This window comes from Podarcis cretensis (assembly GCF_951804945.1).
Source record: "Podarcis cretensis genome assembly, chromosome: 4".
Classification (NCBI taxonomy): Eukaryota; Metazoa; Chordata; class Lepidosauria; order Squamata; family Lacertidae; genus Podarcis; species Podarcis cretensis.
Genome location: NC_137173.1, coordinates 60,252,724 through 60,261,032, shown reverse-complemented (window position 1 = coordinate 60,261,032; position 8,309 = coordinate 60,252,724). Strand labels below are relative to the sequence as shown.

General features: G+C 45.1%; 1 long non-coding RNA gene across 2 annotated transcripts; it reads left to right on the top strand.

The window, feature by feature from the left end:
- The first annotated feature begins 3,833 nt into the window (after positions 1 to 3,833).
- LOC307215336 lies at positions 3,834 to 8,226 on the top strand. Of its 2 annotated transcripts, none has more exons than XR_013838451.1 (3): positions 3,834 to 4,069; positions 5,215 to 5,334; positions 7,691 to 8,226. It is a non-coding gene; the product is annotated as an uncharacterized lncRNA (long non-coding RNA). The 2 variants fall into 2 exon arrangements; XR_013838452.1 differs by having other exon boundaries at positions 3,834 to 4,114.
- The last annotated feature ends 83 nt before the right edge of the window (positions 8,227 to 8,309 follow it).

Genomic DNA, 8,309 nt, shown 5'->3' with positions numbered 1-8,309 from the left:
ATCTTAGAATGGTTTAACAGACATTTTCTTTTCCCTGGGAGCTGTAGTTTGGGACAAGAGATATCTAAGAGAAGATACCAGGGTTTACACCAAAATGTGATCCCTAGGATTCTTAAGGGAAGCCATCAAACCATTAAATTGACATATAACTTATCAGTTTGTAGAGTAACTAAGCTATTGTGTAGGCCTAATTCATCTATCTGAGCCTCTGGGTTTTAGAAATGTAGGGAAATGTTTTTTACTATTATGGACAAAATTATTCTGATTCCTAAGTGATTCCATCTCGGTTGCTGTGGACATCACCAGTTGCAAATCCCCTGTAAAGAGTTTTAGTCAGTCCACCATTGGTGGGGGACCCCGTCCATTTGTTTTCACCAGGGTTTGAACCCTCTCTTAACGGCCCTGGGGCATAGTGAGGAAAATGAATAAGACATTTGCACAAGAATCAGCAGAAATGTACCCTAAAGTGCTGTGGTTTTTCTCCAAACCTGATTCTTTAACTGATATCTTTATTTGCAAATATAGTGTTGAAGGTTTCTGAAACAATGGACTCGCTTCACAAGGACATCTTGGAGCTGAGTGAAGAGATGAATATCCAGAAGATTCAAGGCGGTGCTCCATGAGGGTAAAGAATTGCGCAAGCTGTTGGAATATCGTTATGTAATTTCTTTTGCTCTACATTGCAGGCACCGTACTGCTGTACAGTGCTAATAATTATGTTGTTTTTGTAAAGTGTGATTTCTTGACAGCACCTGTTCCACAGGTATTCCTCCCAACAGATGCTGTCAAGGGAACAGTTAGCATGTGTTTACCGTTACTAGGACATGTAATCAAGCAGCCTTCTTAACATTTAAGGTAAATTGTATTTACCACCCTTTTGTGGGTGAAGGTGTGCATTTAACAGAAGTGCAATTTATTTATTTATTTATTTTCATGTTTCATCACCGCCTACTTCGATGTTCCTTTGCAGTGAAATGCATTGAGCGATGTTCTGTCAAACATCTGATTTGAAAGGAACAGAGGAGGCATATATATCAGACAGTCCCATGAAAATTTTCCTTTTATGTACTGTTTAAATTGACATTGTGGTGATTTGTATGCTGCAACAGAAGCCTTAATTTTAGAAAACATTTACTCCTCTGGAAATTGGTGGTAAATAGAGAGGTGTAAGTTTTAGTACTATCAGAGTTTATTTTTGTTTTGTTTTGCAATGACACATATTTTTTTTTTGCACTGGAAATGGGGGAAAACGTTATGTAAGAAGTAATCATTAAAAAGTTGCATTTTGAAGTATCTTCTTTTATTGCAAGTTTATACGTCAGACAGCTAGCAAGTACAAGAGAACTGTTAACATCACTGAACTTCTCAGAATGCTGGATGTCAGTAACAGTAAATGTATACGGTAATTCTCCCCTTCCCCACACAGCACAATGATGGTCTCTTTGCTCGACCCCTGTCAAGTTTTTACGTCTATTTCTTTCTTGAGAAATAGAGCTGCAGCGTACAGTCTGAAGACACATGAGTTTGCCATCTTGCTGAAGCCACAGAAATCTGAGTGTGGCACATTTCTGGCCGGGAGGTTGCTCGGGAACCGTGTGTAGGCTTCCTCAGACTTTATGAAAGGCAGAAATAAAAATACAAGAAGTGAAAGTCCCCACTCTTTGTATCTAGATCTTTTCTTTTTTGCTGCTGCAGTTGCTGCGGATAACAACACTAGTTGTGCCCCATACGCGACAGAGCTAGGAGATATTTCATACAGCTGTGTTCCATTTTCTGCACTGTGGTGGAGTCCCTTTCTAGATATTTCATTTCCTCCTTTCAGCTCTTTATCTAACAGAGCTTGCCAGCCATGACAGATTGCCCTGTGCTTTTGGGTGTGTGTGTGTGTGTGTGTGTGTGTGTGTGTGAGATACACATAAATGTCAGATAGGGATGAGGTCAAATGCATCAAGCTCTCAATTAAAATCTTTTAATGTATGTAAAGAGCGCTGACACACTTGCATGAGTGAGCATTGCTTAAAGAGCACAGCCTGCTGCAGACACTCACAGATCAGAAGGCACGGAAAGGAAGAGGGGCAGAAGAACCACTGGAAGCGGACTGAGGTTGAGATGGTCACAGGCAGGGGCATATTAGGCACCAAGGAAGCTCTCTTCAGATTAGCTTTAGGAAGGATTGGAATGAAAAGGCATGCATGACACTGGACTTTACTGGTGTGTGTATGCAAGTGTAACATGATGCTGAATTTGTAACACATTGTGTGCAGCATTTGGAAATACTCTGGTCAGTAACAACGCTTTAATGCAGGGTTTCTGAGTTCATAAAGCTTAATGAGCTTATAAAGTTGTCATCGACCTCAGCCCAGATTCTTAGGAATGTAAATGAAACAATCACCATTCTTAGGGATCATAAAATGTAAGAAGGAGAAGGAGAAGTAAAACAAGTGAAAATAATGTTTATACAATAATGAGAGGTATGGATACGGGTGGCACTGTGGTCTAAACCACTGAGCCTCTTGGGCTTGCTGATCAGAAGGTTGGCAGTTCGAATCCCTGCCACAGGGTGAGCTCCCGTTGCTCAGTCCCAGCTCCTACCAACCTAGCAGTTCGAAAGCACACCAAAAAGTGCAAGTAGATAAACAGGTACCACTCCGGCGGGAAGGTAAACAGCGTTTCCGTGCATTGCTCTGGTTTTGCCAGAAGCGGCTCAGTCATGCTGGCCACATTACCCAGAAAAACTGTCTGTGGACAAATGCTGGCTCCCTCGGCCTGTAAAGCAAGATGAGTGCCGCAACCCCAGAGTCGTCTGTGACTGGACTTAACTGTCAGGGGTCCTTTACCTTTTGCCTTTTTAATGGGCCTGATAAGCTTTAACAAACATTTGGATATTGGGCTGTTTGTTAGAGAGTTTGACTCTTAAGTTGCTGCATTTTTTGATGTTCAGCATGTTTCTTTGTTTGGAAGAAAACTAATACGTATTAGGAATAACTTTCTGCAGGTAAGAGCTGTTCATCAGTGGAAAGGACTTCCTCAGAAGGTGGTGGGCTCTGCTTCATTGAAGGTTAGGCACCTGTCAGAGATTTTTTAGTTGCAATTCCTGCATTGCAGGGGATTGGGCTAGAGATTACCCTTGTGATCCCTTCCAGCTCTATGGTTCTATGGCTTCAACCCTATACAAGCTTGAAAATGCCAGTCAAAATGTCTCAACAGCTGCCCAAAGGTCTGAATATTTCAACCCCCATTCTATCCCTCTGTACATTTTTAACCCTCTGTACATTTGACCCTCTGTACAATTGACCCTAGGGACATGGGTGGTGCTGTGGGTTAAACCACAGAGCCTAGGACTTGCCAATCAGAAGGTTGGCGGTTTGAATCCCCGCAGTGGGGTGAGCTCCCATTGCTCGGTCCCTGCCAACCTAGCAGTTTGAAAGCATGTCAAAGTGCAAGTAGATAAATAGATACCGCTCCAGTGGGAAGGTAAATGGTGTTTCCGTGCGCTGCTCTGGTTCGCCAGAAGTGGCTTAGTCATGCTGGCCACATGACCCGGAAACTGTATGCTGGCTCCCTCAGCCGATAAAGCGAGATGAGTGCCGCAACCTCAGAGTCAGTCACGACTGGACCTAATGGTCAGGGGTCCCTTTACCTTTACCTTACATTTGAACCTACAGTATTACTGTTTATTATTATAGACATTTTTATTCCTAAGGCAGTGTAAACTAACAAATGGCACTTGCATGGTTTTCTGCAGGAACCAACTACCAGATATCCATGTGCAAACATAAAATATATTATTATAAAAAGAATTATATTTATTAGTGAAATCCCCATTGGTTTACTGCAGCAATATGGAAAGTAACCATTTCACTTGGATCAGAGCTGTTTCAGAAGGACTTTACCCAGGACAGAATGAACTTTGGCATTTCAACCACAACCAATTGAAGCAGGAGTGAACAACCTTTGAAGCTGCTGGATCACAGCTCCCATCATTCCTTACTATTAGCCAAGATGGCTGGGGCTGCTGGATGTTGGAGGCCGACAACATCTGGAGAGCCACAGGCTAGTCATCCCTGGAGTAAGGGCCAAAGTGTAGCCATGCGGAGAAGGACAGTGGTCTGAAGTTGGATGATAGTCGCCTTGCTTATGCAGGTCTGGGTCTGGCCAGTAGAGGTAGAGCTGAATAAAGAGGTTCCTGGATTAGAGACCCCTTGAGTACCTCATGTATGCTGTCTTGGGCTCCAGGACAGGAGTGAGTGAGTGAATAAATATGCCAAACAAACAAGAACTCAACACCAGAGGGCAGATTGAGACAATTCATGTGGTGCCTGTCACTGCCATCTGGCCCTCAGAATATTGTCCAGAGAAAAATGTGGCCTTTGGGCTGGAAAAATGGTCCCCACTACCATGGCTTAGCCAAGATGTAGGCTCAAATATGTGTTGATTGAATAAGCAAGAGAGAGAGCAAGAGCATGAGAGCTCTTGGCTACCCATCTCTCTCCTCATCACTGTCTGCACTGTCTTCCATGAGTTGGGGGGCCAACGTCTGAAGTGGGGAAGCTCCTGCACTTGCAGAGACTACCATCACAATTTAAACCCTGATCTTCCCGAGTACTAAATCTTACATCCTCTAAGAGGACAGGAGGCTTCCCCCTTATGGAGGGTGGCTGCAATGGAAGGATGGGAGAGCACTTATCTTTGCTCTTTCTGACAGGATACTACTTACATGCTGGCATCCATCTGTCTCGAGAGACAACAGAGTGCACCTCTGGGGGTGAATTCAAACCACGGGGGAATCACAGTGACTGCTGTGGCTGCAGAGATTGCTAACTCATAATTGCTGCCTCCCACATTGCTTATGCTGCATTAGCGGCACGGAAGTGACTTTTCCTGGGTTCAAGCCTGGGCTGCCCAGAGAACGTGGACTGCCACCTGGCCTTGTTGTTGTGCACCAAAAGGTAGCAGACCATTATGTTTGCTCAGGTGGGGGAGAGAGCATTACATCCCCTGAAGAAGGTTAATGTGATTCCCTGAATAATGCACATTTCCAGCGCAGATCATGCAGGCTGGCTTCACCTCTTGTCTGTCATGAGCCTTAAGCACATAGCTAACTGCATGAGTCAACAAGTATATGTTTTAGGAATGTGATCGGAAGCTGCCTTAGACCACGGGCAGACGATTGGTCATTCGGTATGGTCTGCTTTGGCCTCATTGGTTTTTTAGATGGAGATTTCTGCCATCACTTGGCGCCTGATCCTTTCAACCAGAGATGCTGGGGATCGATCCTGGCGCCTTCTGCATGCGCTCTATGGACTCTGCCCTCTTTCAAGTTATAGCGTAGTTGTAAGTAAGAGCTTTTCCAACTGAATAATCTTTACACTGGGAAGAATTGCTCCAATTCTACACCCTTGACAATAATGTCTGGGTCATAGACTTTGCTTGCCCAGACAATTGCCCCTAACTGGAATTCCCAATGCAGGGAGTTGGATCTCTCGCCCACTTGCAAGCAAGGTAGCATCGGCTGCACACAGGGGATGTTGTAACCAGCTCAGAGGCCACGGTGCTGCAAATAGGTTTTCTGCCTCAGTGAGAACTGTAGAAAAGGCTGCTCCCTCTTTGGCATGCTGCCCTCGCTGGTCTCGCCTTGGAGGTTTGCAACAGCGCTCCGGTGTTTGTTCCCAGCTGCTTTGTGTGAGCTCAGTGCATTTTCCTTACAGTTACGACAGGGCTGCAGAAAGCTTGACAGAACAGAATTAGCAAGATCTCTCAACCCCCCACATTTGAATAAAATTCCAAGAGAGTGGGTAAGAGAGGAAAAGCCCATGATCCTGGTAATTAAGCTGTAAGGCCCACCAGGGATTTGCTGTCATCATGTCATCTGATATGTGTGGAAGACCAAAGAGGAGCCAGATGTCAGGTTGCCTAATCCCCCTCCTCCGCTCCCCAGAAGGTTCTTCTGACTGTGCTCGGAAGGTTTTCTGCGGAAGCCTGGGAAAGGAATGATTCACAAAACAATCCTGAAGGATAAATCTTGTAATTCAGGGCGCTGAACAGCTGGTAGTTTAAAGCACTGAACAGCAGTTTAGTGATTAATTCGCCTCTTTAAAATGCAGAGCGATGCGATACGATGAAATACAGCTCCAACTTTGCGCAATGCCTCTCTCGTACACACAGCCTGCCTCGCCAAATGCTTTCTTTTAGGGTTAAAAATGCTTACAACTATAATGCTAAGTAATTGCAGGAGGAGACACGGATGAGGGCGAAAGAGGGTGGAAAACTCATTCCTTCTTGGCGGAGGCTGTGTACAAACACCCGTTTACGCGCACCCATTGTGCTCCCACTTTTGGTTTGTGAAGCCATGCACACATGACACCAGTCACACTCCACAGCTAGCCTGCCATTTCTTGAGAAACTGTGGCAATGGATGCATCAGTAGCTTAACACACATTTTTACACTGCTGCACACACTGGAGAGGGGGCAGGGATGTGTTCACCCAACGCCAATTACCTGATCTCTTTCCCTGCACCTGTAACCCCACATCCCGTAATCCTATTCAACAAAGCCATCATCTGCGCATGCGCTGTCACCTGCACATTTGCAATGGCTGTCTCTAATGTGCACACCTTTGTACACACTGCTATTCACTCTCCATCCAGTGGAGAGTGTGTTCATGCAGTGTGTGTTCAACCGCTGGTTTGAGAAACAGTAAACACGCGGCCCATATCTATCCTGCTACATATTATGAAGTGTTGTGTGTCCCTCCCCCATTGGCTTTGATCCATATCGAGAAAAGGGAGAACCGAGCTACATTTTAAGCCGGTGATATGTACATAACTAAAGTGCTTCGTCTCCTTCTCCCTACTGCAAATACTGAAAAATATTCAAAAATGTGTATGAGATACGGTCTATATGAGGCGCATTCTAGAAGCAGCTTATCCCTCACAGTTACAATTCCCAGCAACCCGTAACAAACTACAGTGCCCAGAATCCTTTGGGGGAAAGAATGTGCTTTGAATGTGCTTTAAAGCGTTGGTGTGCACACAGCCCAAATGCAGAAACTGTACTTCCAAGTCATGAAATAGTGTGCTAGCTGAGTAACAGTTGGGGTTTTTTATAGTTCAAAAAATGGGGAATGGCCATGGTGTGTTTCTCCCTCTCAGACGTGCTTGGTGTTACCTCCTCCCAACCATTCCATCTTGAGCCAATCTTTTCTGCCCCCACTCTGTCCTACCAATCCCGTGTGTGTGTGTGTGTGTGTGTGTGTGTGTGTGTGTGTGTGTTTTGGGGGGGTCATCTGATGAAGAGTTTTGGAGAACTCAAAAGCTTCCACAGTATTTTTGTGGTTAACCTAACAGAGGTATTGCCTTAATAAGGATTTTGAATTGCTCCCCCCCCCACTAGCTCCCATCTTATGGGCCAACACATCTGCATTTACTTCTTGTGTATGCTTAAACGCTGTCAGGTGCTGAAGCTGGGAACCCTTGGTTCCTATGTTCAGCTCCCCCATGTGGTGAGTCGTGAGAAGTGCAGGTTGGAGTATCTCCCTGGGCTGAGAAATATTCGCAAGCTCTGGACTGGAGCCATCCACTCAGAGGCTGACCACTGGGTCCTCCTAGGCAGGACTATAAAAGGCTTTCATGTTTGGGCTGGTATTTTGACGGAGCAAAAATGTTTCTCTCTGACTATTGTGTGTTTCAGTGTCCTCATCAGCTCTGACTTCTGGGCCTGGCTTTGTCCTTCGACTCCTTGGCACATCTCCAGGCTCTTGGATCCCAGCTCCTGGCTCCTCTCATCTCTGACAGCTGCCTGCAGCTCAGTTCTGGCTCATGCTCAGACAGTGCCCAAGCACCCACATTCCCAGTGCCAAGAGCAGGATATACGGCCAACAGGATGTGGTGGACCTACATTTTTGGGACTTTGCAACCAGCAATGGTTACAACCACTGGGTAACCACTGTTATCTTATTCAGTGGGGCTGTTCCATGAGAAAATCACCACCATTTTTATTTTATTTTTTAAAAATTAAGTATTACAGCTCAGATTTTGATTAAAATTGCTGTACTGGATTGTCTCGCATGTCAAAGTCACTGGTGTGAATAAATATTTCCTACGCCTTGTAGTTTTCAAGTTACGGGGGGGGGGAGTGGTGGAAATTAAAGAAATGTTATATACATGCATGAATAAAGTCGCTTCTGGGGCCCCTCTGGGATGAAGGGCCCTGAAGCTTAAGCTTCATTAGTTTCATAGTAGATCTGCCCCTGTATATGATGTTGCTTCATGCATGACCCCCCCTTTTTTGCATAAGTTCATTTCAATGA